Here is a 12342-nt window from a genome sequence, read left to right as displayed (position 1 = left end):
TGTGTTCAGATGTCATCAGCTTTGCTCCTAATGTCCTTTCTCTGTCCCAGGGCTCCACGTTGCTTTTAATTGTCATGTCTCCTTCTCTGGTCGGTGACAGTTTTGCAGTCTCTCCTTTCCCTTTGTGACCTTGATCTTTTTTTTTTTTTTTTTAATTTACAATTTATTTTATTTTTGCTGTGTTGAGTCTTAGTTGCGGCATGTGGAATCTTCCTTGCGGGGCAAGGGCTTCTCTTTAGTTGAGGCACGCAGGCTCAGTAGTTGAGGCACTTAGGCTTAGTTGCCCCAAGGCATGCAGGATCTTAGTTCCCAATGTCTTGCGCTGGAAAAGTGAAAGTGAAACAGAGTCACTCTGTCAAGTCCGACTCTGAGACCCCATGGACTGTAGCCCACCACGCTCTCCTCTGTCTAAGGGATTCTCCAGGCAAGACTACTGGAGTGGGTTGCCACGCCCTCTTCCAGGGGATCTTCCCGACCTAGGGATCAAACCTGCATTTCTTACATCTGCTGCATTGGAATGTGGGTTTTTAATCACTGGACTACCAGGGAAGTTGTGTGACCTTGATCCTTTTAAAGAACAGTGTTCTTAGGTTTTGTAACAAGTCCCTCAAGTTGGTTTTGTCCAATGCACTCTCACGGTTGGATAGAAGTTCTGGATTTAGGTTAAGAATTTCTCAGGGGAGGTGATCTTTAGGGTATCCCCTCATGGGCTCCTTGGGTCTTGTTCCGGGCACTGTGAACCTTCGTCCCCTAGTTAAGGTGGTGTCTGCCCCATAAAGTGACTATTTCTCCCTCGGCAATGAATATAAATTGAGGGAGGTACCTTGGAATCATACACTTATTTTGTTTCTCACACTTTTACCCACTCATGGTAGCGATGCACTGAGCGTTCGGTTCGAATTCCAGACATTCTCTGAACATCCTTTCCCTGTCCTCTGCAGAATTAAACTCAAGCTTCCAAAGGTCTGCAGACGAAGTCTGTCTAAAGTCCATTATGCGTTTAGACCTGCAGACCCAGGAAAACTGTCACCAAGTGGGCATATCAAGGTGACACAATTACACAGGCGGTTCGAACAGGCCACTCTATCCCATGCTCCCAGGAGAGAAATGACCTGCAGGCTCTGCCCCCGTCTTAGGTTCTGGTCACAAGCGTGACTTTAGGGCTAGATCAAAAGGCGCCTGCGTTTTCAAGCCCATGTCGCTGCCACCAGCATGTCATTTTTGTCAAGGAATGTGTGCAATTAAGGAAGGCAGCGGGGCTGGCTGGGAAACCAATTACAACAAACACGTCAGGTGTCGATAGCGCAGCCCCAACACAGCCCTGTTGATGGACGCCAATCACCCTCTGCACCGGCCTGCCAGCCTATTGTTGACACTTTTGGGGACCACCGTATAACGTCAGTTTCCGTGCCTCTCCAGGCGTGCTCACATAGCGTATGCCTCTGCCATCCCTTGGGTCATGTATGCAGAGAACCAAGAAGGTGCTTCTTTTCATTTTATTTATTCATTTATTTTAGGCTGTGCTGGGTCTTTGTTGCTGTGCGAGCTTTTCTCTAGTTGCCGAGAGGAGGGGCTACTCTTCAGTCGGAGAGGGCGTCTCCTCTTGTGGAGCCCGTGCCTAGAGCACCGGCTCAGCAGTTGTGGGGGACCAGCTTAGTTGCCCTGTGGCGTATGGATTCTTCCCGGTCTAGGGATTGAACCCGTGTCCTATGCACTGGCAGGCAGATTTCTTAACCACTGGGCCACCAGGGAAGTCCCAAGAGGGTACTTATTGCTGCCAACGTTGGCTTTGTTCTTGGATGTCAGGCTTTAAAAAAGCATATAAAGAAAGAACTCCCTGCGCAGAGCCTGTTGAAGGGATGGCCCTCACCGACCTCCTGGGCAGGAATGGCTCTTCCTGCCTCTCATTCCCGGTGGGTGAAGGTCTGTGGGCTGCCAGCCACCTTCAGAGATGGGCCCCTCACACCAGAGCCTTCCAAGGTGGGCCACTCTGCAGCCGGATGGACTGCACCCAGCTCCTGGGGTTCTCCCTTCCAGTGGCTGGGTTCTGTCCGCCAAGTTCTCATGGGACAGGGCCCCACGGCAGTGACCTGAGGGCAGGGGTCATGCGTCCATCTTCCATCCCAGGGCCCCTCCCAGGGTCTGACCCCAAGTCTGTGCTCAGGAAACCTCTGCAGAGGCGAGTCACCGGAGAGTCTCGGTAGAGACGAAGCCCGAAGCCTCTGGAACCCCTGGGATATTCCCCAGGAGATAGCCCCGCTTGCTGGGCACTTGATGCGGTGAGGGGGCAATGGGCAGCGGCGCTTGTCACGTCCTGTGTCAGTTAAGCGTCTGGCTGGGTGCTGCCCTGGGAGGGTCGGGAGTGGGGCGATCCTGTGGGGGGACCTGTGGGCAGGAGGATGGCGAGGGCGTGTGTGGTTCTCCCTGCAGATGCAAAGCTGCTACTCAGGGATGAAGAAGCTTGCGTCTCATGAGAGCAGATCTCAGACCCGCTTCCGGGGCTTTCAGCTGAGGGGCTGGGACGTTCTTTTTTAATTTGGTGTGTTTGCTGGTGGAGGTGGTAGTGTCTGGGCTGCAACTGTGTCCCTGGCCCCCAGGGGATGACAGGATCCAAGGCAGAGCGGGCTTGCTGATCAAACCAACACGTGGGACAAGCAGGAGATGGGTGACCAGGTGGGCTCCAGGCAGAGCCTACTAACGGCGTCCAGAAGGAGGCCCACCCCAAACCTTGGTGCTGGCAGGAGCTCACAGGCCACATCGAGGGTCGTGCATGCCAGAGGCTGCTCACACTGTGACATTCCTTCTCAGACCCAGTTGTTCAGTCGCTCAGTCATGTCTGACTCTTTGTGACCCCGTGGACTGCAGCACGCCAGGCCTCCCTGTCCTTCACTATGTCCCCGAGTTTGCTCAAACTCATGTCCATTGAGTCAGTGATGCCATCCAACCATCTCATCCTCTGTCATCCAGTTCTCCTGCCCTCAATCTTTCCCAGCATCAGTATCTTTTCCAATGAGTTAGCTCACAGTTTGCTTTGCCAGAAGTCTCTGTAAGGACTCTGGGGTTGGACTTTCAAAAGCTTCTATTTCCTGAGATATGAAAACCAAGTCCAAGAAGCTCTCTCCATTGCAATTCATCCACAGACTCTATACATTTGGGCAAATTCCTCTCTACATTAAGGGCTGTCCTGAATGCCCTTCCTTACCCACTAGGCCTCATACAGGGGCTGTTTTCCTGGGATGAATTTATGGGTAAAACCAACTTTTCTTCCTTAAAGTGGTTGGTCTTATCTGATTCAGTGATCATCATCTCTACCATGACCCTCCAACCCAGCCTTGGGTGTACAAAAATGTGTCCAATTATATCCCGGTAAAAGATTCTTATTGAACCTGTGCAATGAAATATCTCATGAAAAGTAAAGAGTTTCTGAATTCAGTGAAAATCATATGTCATTTTTAAAAGTTTCATTTTGGCTTATGAAAGCAGAGTTTGCTGAAATTCTGTGGATTTCAAATTGTTTAAGAAGAGAAAGGGGCTTGGTGGTAAAGAATCCACCTGTCAATGCAGGAGATGCTGGAACTGCAGGTTTGATCCCTGGGCTGGGAAGGTCTCCTTGAGGAGGAAATGGCTATTCACTCTGGTATTCTTGCCTGGAGAATCCCATGGCCATAGGAGCCTGGTGGGCTACAGTCCATGGGGATCACAGAGTGGGACAGGACTGAGTGATTGAGATTGTGTGCAAGAAAAGTCTGCCTTATATACCCAGAAAATGGAATATTAGAACTACACCAACCATATTCCAAACAAGTAATTGTAATAACACTTCCCTCTAAGTTGTTTTCTTTCTTTTTTTTATTTTCCAATGTATTTAATTTTATTTTTAAGTTGTTTTCCTGTGTGATTGATTCTTGTTCTGCTGGACCTGGGGTCTCACGAAGCCTTTATGATCCTCCAGTAAGAGAGTCTGGAAATCCTGCCTCAGTCAGTATCATCTGAAAGCTGCTTTAGTGGCCTCAGCTCCAAACTATTCTCAAGAGGTCATTCTGTGAAGCATTGATAATTTCAAACAAGCTGCTACAGTCCTTTTTCCGGAAGATTCTTCCTTATTGAAGGCACAAGCTCTGGTCCATAGCTTACAGGAAGACATCCATGCAAGCATCAGAGTAAAACAAAAACTATCTGTGGACACCGAGACTGGGTGACTCTGGTTAATTTATTAATGATAATTTTCAAATCTGAAAGGTCTGATGAGAGTTCATAATAAGAATAAATGCAACTGCCGAGGAAATCTGATTGGCTCTGGGGCATGCAAAGCAAGATCATAAAACCATTCCAAAAAATTTTTTTAAGACAAAATGTCTCTAAGCCTAATGACTAAGCCTGTTTTCAAAGAAGACATTGAATATTACTTCTTATTTATAAAAGTGAATGGACATAAATTTTATAAATGAAAAAACATCTCAAGACAGAACATATAGTCATCCTTAGACATAATTTTTTTTTTTTAAACAAGCAACATCAAGCGGAGAGATTCAGTAAGTCTGGAGGGGATGTCTGCATGAGTGAGTGCTCAGTCACTCAGTTGTGTCTGACTCTTTGCAACCTTATGGACTGTAGCCCCCCAGACTCCTCTGTCCATGGGATTCTCCAGGCAAGAATACTGGAGTGGGTTGCCACGCCTTCCTCCAGGGGATCTTCCCAACCCAGGGATTGAACCCATGTCTCTTAAGTCTTCTGCATAGGCAAATGGGGTCTTTACCATGAGTGCCATCTAGGAAGCCTGAGAAGACATTTATATTCTTATAAAACTTTGTGAGTAGCTCACATGCGTATCACCTGTTGGGAATCTCTGGCCCATTGAAGATGCTAAATTCAAATGGGAGAAGTTAGGTTGAGGCCATGTCAATTTTCTAAATGGTAACCAAGCTTGTGACTGCTGACTCAATTCTCTTGTTGACAAACACAGGCAAAGTACACCTGGGATGCTGATAAATTAGGACATGTGACAGAATTATTTCACAAGAGTTCTGGTCAATATTTTCACTCATGTTAGTTAGCGTCTATTATGAAAAGCATGCGCATGAATAAGGATCCACGGAGGCTCCCACACAGCGCACCATTCCTGAAATAGGTGACTAACATTTGCCTTTGCAGAATGCGCGTGCTGTGAGCTAAGGATCTCTTCTGATTCTGCACCTCTTCCCATGAAACTCTGGATGCTAGTAACATAAGAAACAAACCTATTTCTAGCACCATTTTTTAAATTTTTGGCTGCAGCCCATGACTTGCAGGATCTCAGTTGCCTGACCAGGGATTGAACCCCAGGCAGGCCACCGCCCGAATCCTAATCACTGACTGCCAGGGAATTTCCTGCAGGAGACCAAGTCTTGAAGACTTGTCTTCACAGCTCATCCGTGTTGAAGCATGTATCAGAGCTTCATTCCTTTCTAAGGCTGAATCATCTTCACCGAGGTGAGCTTTCACCTGGGACTTTCCCCCAGTTTGGTGAGCCAATCAGATGCTGTTAAAACTTGATAAATGTTGGAGGTAACACATACCTGGAGCTTAGTTCTTAAGACACAGATATGGTTGCAACTGTAGACATTCCGGGTTGGTTGGTCTGGGGTGTGGCCTGGAGACCAGATGGTTTCCAAGCTCCCAGGTTGTGAATGGCTGCCCTGGAGTTTGCTTCTGAGAATCCCTGAGGGCAGGAAGCAGGAATCAGGGAAGGCTCCTTGGAGGAGGCAATATCTAAGCTCCCCAAAGAAGGGAGACCTGAGGGAAGCCATGGGATAAAAAACAGCATGGAGGGTGGGAAAGAAGAAGCCTGAGGTCTCCGGATGGCAGTTGATATCTTTTGGGTGCAAGTGAGGAAAACAGCAGTCCAAACAGGTTTGCACACAGGGAGTTTACCGCTATCAGCCTCAGCCTTACTCAGAAGCTGGTTAGAAACAGGACCTCGGCCCCACCTGGCTCCCCTGGGATGCGGGTCTTCCGGTTAACAAGAGCCCCAGGTGGTGATGTCTCTAAACCTGGAGGTTTGAGATGCATGACTTCAGAAGACAGAAAACTGAAACCTGAAACAATATTCTGGCTGGTGGTTTAGTCACTAAGTCGTGTCTGACTTTCACGACCCCTTGGACTGCAGTCCACTGGGCTCCTCTGTCCATGGGATTTCCCAGGCAAGAATCCTGGAGTGGGTTGCCATCTCCTCCTCCAGGGGATCTTTCTGACCCAGGGATTGAATTTGCATCTTCCTGTGTCTTCTGCACTGCAGGTGGATTCTTTACAGACTGAGCCAACCAGGAAAGACTAAAAGAGTGTTTTTTGTTTTTTCTACAAGCTTTTGATTTCAAGCCTTTGCATAAAAGTGCTAGAATGCTACTTTCCTGGATCCAAGGAGCACATGAATGGCACATTGTCACACGCGGGCCCTCGGAAACTCAAGGAGGGACCAGGGCTCACGCCCGGATTTCCTTAGGTTTATCCTCCAATCATGGCTTCCCAGGTGGCACAGGTGGAAAAGAACCTGCTGTTAATGCAGGAGACAGAAGAGATGTGGGTTTGATCCCTGGGTCGGGAAGATCCCCTGGAGGAGGGCATGGCAACCCACTCCAGTATTGCCTGGAGAATCCTATGGGCAGAGGAGCCTGGCGGGCTACAGTCCACAGAGTCACAAAGAGTTGGACACAACTGAAGCGACTTAGCGTGCAGGCGAATTTGCAAATATGGAATCTGCCAGTAATGAGAACGGACCGCCTGTACTTCCGGGAAAACATGTTTTTTATCATCGTGGATTTCAGCTGAGAAGTAAGTCTGGAATTTGAAAGTTGAATAATTTTGAAAGGCTGATTCCTCTTTCTTTTAGTTGGATGATCTGGGAAAATAAATGCCAGCCAATGGGGAACAGTGCCAATCATACCTGTCACTCTTGCCAATGCTGCTCCCTAACTGGGGGCAGTTCAGTCCACCACACCCACTCAATGGACAGCCCCCCTCCACTGGCTTACCCCCATCTAGAGACCCTCAGAGATCAGAACAGTGCCAGGCAGTGGGAAGGCTCCAAACAGCGTGTGACACATGAATCAATTTATGAATGAGACAACCTGTCCACAAGGGTATCGGTTTTCCTACTATCGGAAAAAACTCCCACAAAAGAACTTTTTAAAAGACTAGGACAAAAGGAAGAAAGAAGAAATGCCTCACAGCCCCCTGGCCTTGTCGACTGCAGCCCTCGAGCAGAAAGGACCACATTGAGCCTCACCAGCCTTTCTCTGAAAGCCAGCATCCAAGGGACCGGAAGGTAGCTCACCCTAAAATCTGATAAAAGAATCTACTACTCAAAATGGCACATTTAGGTTCACAGCCTTGAAAGGAAACACAAGCCAGATGTTCCCAAGGTACCCTGGAATGATTTTGTTATCTCAAGGAGACAGTAATGTTTATGAGGAGTGATAGGATAAGACAGCCGAAGATTTTCTGTCCTTCAAATGTTTATAATCACTCCCAAGCATCCCGTTGCTCCGCTCAAAGTCGTCAACAACAAGAGCAGGAATAGATGCAGACTCTCTGAAGGAACTCCATGCAACACGCCCCTCCCCTGCAGCCAGGAAAACCGAGACCACCAACCCACCTGGACCATCAGTGAGGGTGCAGATTCCCACGCAGGGATCCACTGATAATGAAGAAAAAGACCCCTCGATGGCTGGGTTGAATTCCTCCAGAATTCAGCTCCATCTACCTGTCACAAAAAATCCGAATTTGTGTATTTCAGAAGACTCTGCAGGATTTCTTTCCAGCAAACACTTGGAAAATCAGAGTGATTAAAAAGCGTCTGCTGGACTTCTCCAGTGGTTCAATGGTTAAGAATCCGCCTGCCAATGCAGAAGACACGGGTTTGATCCCTGGTCCAGGAAGATCCCACGTGCTGGGTGCAGGTAAAGGAACCACATGCAGGAAAAGGGACTAAGCCTGTGCACCACAACTGCTGAGCCCATGTGCAGCCCCTGTGCCAAAACTACTGAAGCCCGCTCACCCTAGAGCCTGTGCTCAGCGGCAGGAGAAGCCACTGCAATGAGAAGCCCGAGCATCTAGACAGTAGTTCCCGCTCATCCCAACTAGAGAAAGCCCACGTGCAGCAACCCAGAGCAGCCATAAGTAAATAAACAAAATTTTTTAAAAAGCACCTACTGCAGACGTTTTTATCAGCTGTGATGAGGGCAACCAGTGCAAAAGATTCCTAAGGAGCAGCATCTATGAGACAAACATAGTCTTAAAGGACAGACCTCAGAACTTCCCCCATACCTATCCCCCATCACTAAGCAGGTCAGACTCATTCTGATGGTGGTGGTTACACAATCGAGGGATACAAACGTGTGTCATTTGTTTCGGGAGGAGTCCCATTCCCTGTTCTCATTCTGGTTCCTTTACCTGCATCTCTTCCACAGATCCCTGGCCAGGGGGTGGGCATCCTGGATCCATGAGAGAGGGCACTTAGGGAAAAGACGGAGATATTTTAGGAAACAATCCCCAGTATTTATCGAAGTCTGTGAGGAAATTGCAACCTGTGGGGTTGAGGCAAATGATGGACACACTATCTCCTGCTATATGTGAGTAGCTCTAGTTTACACACCTTTAGATTGCCTTTGGGAACCTCAGATCGGAGGCCAGGCAGCTGGATTTCATTGATACTTCTTCCTACGGCCACAGCCTGGCCCAGCAACACGGTGCACACAACGCTTTGACTTTCAGACCATAAAGGGAGGGTCTTTCACAGGGAAGCTGTCTCAGATACAGTCTGTGTGTTCTACAGTGATTTCAGTGTTGATTGGAGAAGAAACTTTCCTCTTTGCCTCTTTATTTTTTTAGGCTGACAACACAACTGCCAACAGAGCCTTTACAAAACAGGACATTGCCTGAAACAATAATATTAGGTGATTCTCTTACAATGCATTTATGTAGGAAGGATCTGGATGTGCAAGGAAATATAATTAGAACATAATTTTAAGAACTCAGCAGAACCCAATAAATCTCAGAAATGGCTAGCATATGGGGGGTGGTGGGAGGGAGGCTCAAGAGAGAGGGGATATAGTATGCTTATGACTGACTCACTTTGTTGTCCAGCAAAAACCAATAGAACATTGTAAAGCAATCATCCTCCAATTAAAATAGAATGGATGACCACAATGAGATGCCATCTCATGCCGGTCAGAATGGCTGCTATCAAAAAGTTTACAAACAATAAATGCTGGGGGGCTATGGAGAAGAGGGAACCGTCTTACACTGTAGGTGGGAATGCAAACTAGTACAGCTACTATGGAGAATACTGTGGAGATTCATTAAAAAAACTGGATTCATGTTGATATATGGCAAAACCAATACAATATTGTAAAGTTAAAAAAAAAACAACTGGAAATAAAACTGCCGTATGACCCAGCAATCCCACTGCTGGGTATACACACCGAGGAAACCAGAATTGAAAGAGACATGTGTACCCCAATGTTCATCGCAGCACTGTTTACAATAGCCAGGACATGGAAGCAACCTAGATATCCATCAGCAGACAAATGGATAAGAAAGCAGTGGTACATATACACAATGAAATATTACTCGGCCATTAAAAAGAATGCATTTGAATCAGTTCTAATGAGGTGGATGAAACTGGAGCCTATTACACAGAGTGAATTAAGTCAGAAAGGAAAACACCAATACAGCATATTAACGCATATATATGGAATTTAGAAAGATGGTAATGATGACCCTATATTCAAGACAGCAAAAGAGGCACAGATGTAAAGAACAGACTTTTGGACTCTGTGGGAGAAGGCGAGGGTGGGATGATTTGAGAGAATAGCATTGAAACATGTATATTAACATATGTGAAATAGATCACCAGGGTGCTCAGGGCTGGTACACTGGGACGACCCTGAGGGATGGGATGGGGAGGGAGGTGGGGGGGGTTCAGGATGGGGGGGGACACATGTACACCCGTGGCTGACTCATGTGAATGTATGGCAAAAACCTCTATAATGTTATAAAGTAATTAGCCTTCAATGAAAATAAATTCAAAAAATAGAATGAGTGACCAACAAGGACCTACTGTATAGCACAGGGAACTCTGCTGAATTTTACATAATAACGTAAATGGGAACAGAATTTGAAAAATGAGACCTGTATACGTATAACCAAATCATTTTGCTGTACACCTGAAACTACCACAACATTGTAATCAACTCTATTCTAATATAAAATAAAAAGTTAAAAAAAAAAGAAATGGCTAGCACAGTCCAGTGTCCTGTCAATGAAACTGGGGCCCCACTGGGGACTTCCCTGGTGATCCAGGGGCGAAGACTCTGCACTACCAATACAGGGGGTCTGAGTTCGATCCTTGGTCAGGGAACTAGAGCCCCTGCTGCTACTGCTAAGTCGCTTCAGTCGTGTCTGACTCTGTGCGACCCCACAGACGGCAGCCCACCAGACTCTGCCATCCCTGGGATTCTCCAGGCAAGAACACTGGAGTGGGTTGCCATTTCCTCCTCCAATGCATGAAAGTGAAAAGTGAAAGTGAAGTCGCTCAGTCGTGTCCGACTCTTAGCGACCCCATGGACTGCAGCCTACCAGGCTCCTCTGTCCATGGGATTTTCCAGGCAAGAGTACTGGAGTGGGGTGCCATCGCCTTCTCCAACTAGAGCCCCTATGCTGCAACTAAGACCTAGTGTAGCCAAATTAATTAATTAATAAAAAAAACTGGGACCCGTTTAATGCAACTAGAAAGGGAATAACTCCTGGGGACAGGCCTGCGAAGAGGGGCTCCTGGAGCCTTTCCCTTGACCTGGTGCAGAAGCTCCCCCAGGGTCCCAGTCCTACAACACTATTTCGATGTCAGCAGCGCCACAGCCAAGGACAGAGCGGGAGTGCAGAGGGACGAGCCACTCTCACACCACGGACCTGGGGAGCCCGTCCACCCCACAGAGGCAGGAGAGAGAACAGACTGAGTCTGTGGCGTCAGTGGCCCAAGCTTTGCATCCCCCTCCGCCGTTTTCTCGGGGCCTGGATACTCATGACCACCTTCCTGAACCTCTGCTTCCTCGCTTTCAATCAGGAGGTGATACAGTGTCACGTCCCAGGTCATTCTGAGGCTCCAGTGAGCAATGCCACGAAAGACTTCATTTTAAATACTGGGGGCAGCAGCATCTGTGGGTCCATCAGGTGAAAGGCATCAAAAAAATACCCCAAGGGGTGCTGCCTGTACTTGGACTGAGTGGTGTCTCCCCCACAAAGCTCACGTCCAGTGGGAACCCCACACATGACCTTATTTGGAAATGGGGTCTTTGCAGATTAATCTGTTCAGATGAGGTCATAGTGGACTAGGGTGGGCCCTGAATTCTGTGACTGGTGTCCTTGTAAGAAGCCCGGTGGGGATACAGACACACACAGAGGGAGAAGGATATGTGACCACGGGAGTGGAAATGGACGTGATGCAACGACCGACCGAGGAGGGTCCAGGACCGCCTGCAGCAGCACCCCTGTGCACCCCCTGCCCATACAGGAGGCAAGGAGGGATTCTGCCCAAGAACCTTGGGAGGGAGTTTGGTCCTACCACCTTGATTTAGGACTTCTGGCCTCCTGAGCTATGAGAGGTTTCTGTTGTTGTAAGTCCCTCAGTTCGTGGAGTTGTTACAGCAGCTGCAAAGGGGTTGGCCAGCCCCAACAACCTGATGATGGATACCGACGTCTCTGGGGACACACCTTCGCCCACTGGCCTTCGGCATAAGTGAGAGCTTCAGGATGACAGCAGGTGGGGCTGAGACTCAATCGCAGACTTTCAGATCGGTTTCCAGAACAGGCATGGACTTCATTCTACTTACAGTGTCTGCACCAGTGCTTGGCACACAGTAGAACCTGCAGGCTTATGGAATGAATGAAAACGTGAATGTGGAGAACAAAATAAATGAATATTCAGCTCAGTTCAGTCGCTCAGTCATCTCCAACTCTTTGCAAACCCTTGGACTGCAGCACACCAGGCCTCCTTATCCATCACCAACTCCCTTTGGCATGCAGGAGTTTACTCAAACTCATGTCCATTGAGTTGGTGATGCCATCCAACCATCTCATCCTCTGTCGTCCACTTCTCCTCCCCTCTTCAATCTTTCCCAGCATCAGGGTCTTTTCCAATGAGTCACTTCTTTGCATCAGGTGGCCAAAGTATTGGAGCTTCAGCTTTAGCATCAGTCCTTCCAATGAATATTCAGGATTGATTTCCTTTAGGATGGACTGGTTGGATCTCCTTGCAGCCCCAGGGACTCTCAAGAGCCTTCTCCGACACCACAGGTCAAAAGCATCAAT

The 12342-nt window shown here is 48.0% G+C and overlaps 1 long non-coding RNA gene across 3 annotated transcripts; it reads right to left on the bottom strand.

The window, feature by feature from the left end:
- Window positions 1-3628: 3628 nt before the first annotated feature.
- On the bottom strand, window positions 3629-11374 carry LOC112444337 (uncharacterized). 3 transcript variants are annotated; one of them, XR_003032667.2, is made up of 7 exons: window positions 10945-11374; window positions 8630-8912; window positions 8428-8489; window positions 8184-8250; window positions 7631-7738; window positions 5556-5698; window positions 3629-4040 (listed from the first exon to the last, which is right to left on the bottom strand). It is a non-coding gene; the product is annotated as an uncharacterized lncRNA (long non-coding RNA). The 3 variants fall into 3 exon arrangements; XR_009492806.1 differs by having other exon boundaries at window positions 8188-8250; window positions 10945-11373; XR_009492807.1 differs by having other exon boundaries at window positions 8188-8250; window positions 11065-11373.
- Between the last annotated feature and the right edge of the window lie 968 nt (window positions 11375-12342).

The sequence above is a fragment of the Bos taurus genome, chromosome 25 (assembly GCF_002263795.3).
Source record: "Bos taurus isolate L1 Dominette 01449 registration number 42190680 breed Hereford chromosome 25, ARS-UCD2.0, whole genome shotgun sequence".
In the NCBI taxonomy this organism is placed as follows: domain Eukaryota; kingdom Metazoa; phylum Chordata; class Mammalia; order Artiodactyla; family Bovidae; genus Bos; species Bos taurus.
The sequence above is the reverse complement of the archived record's forward strand: the minus strand, read 5'-3'. Positions and strand labels throughout refer to the sequence as shown.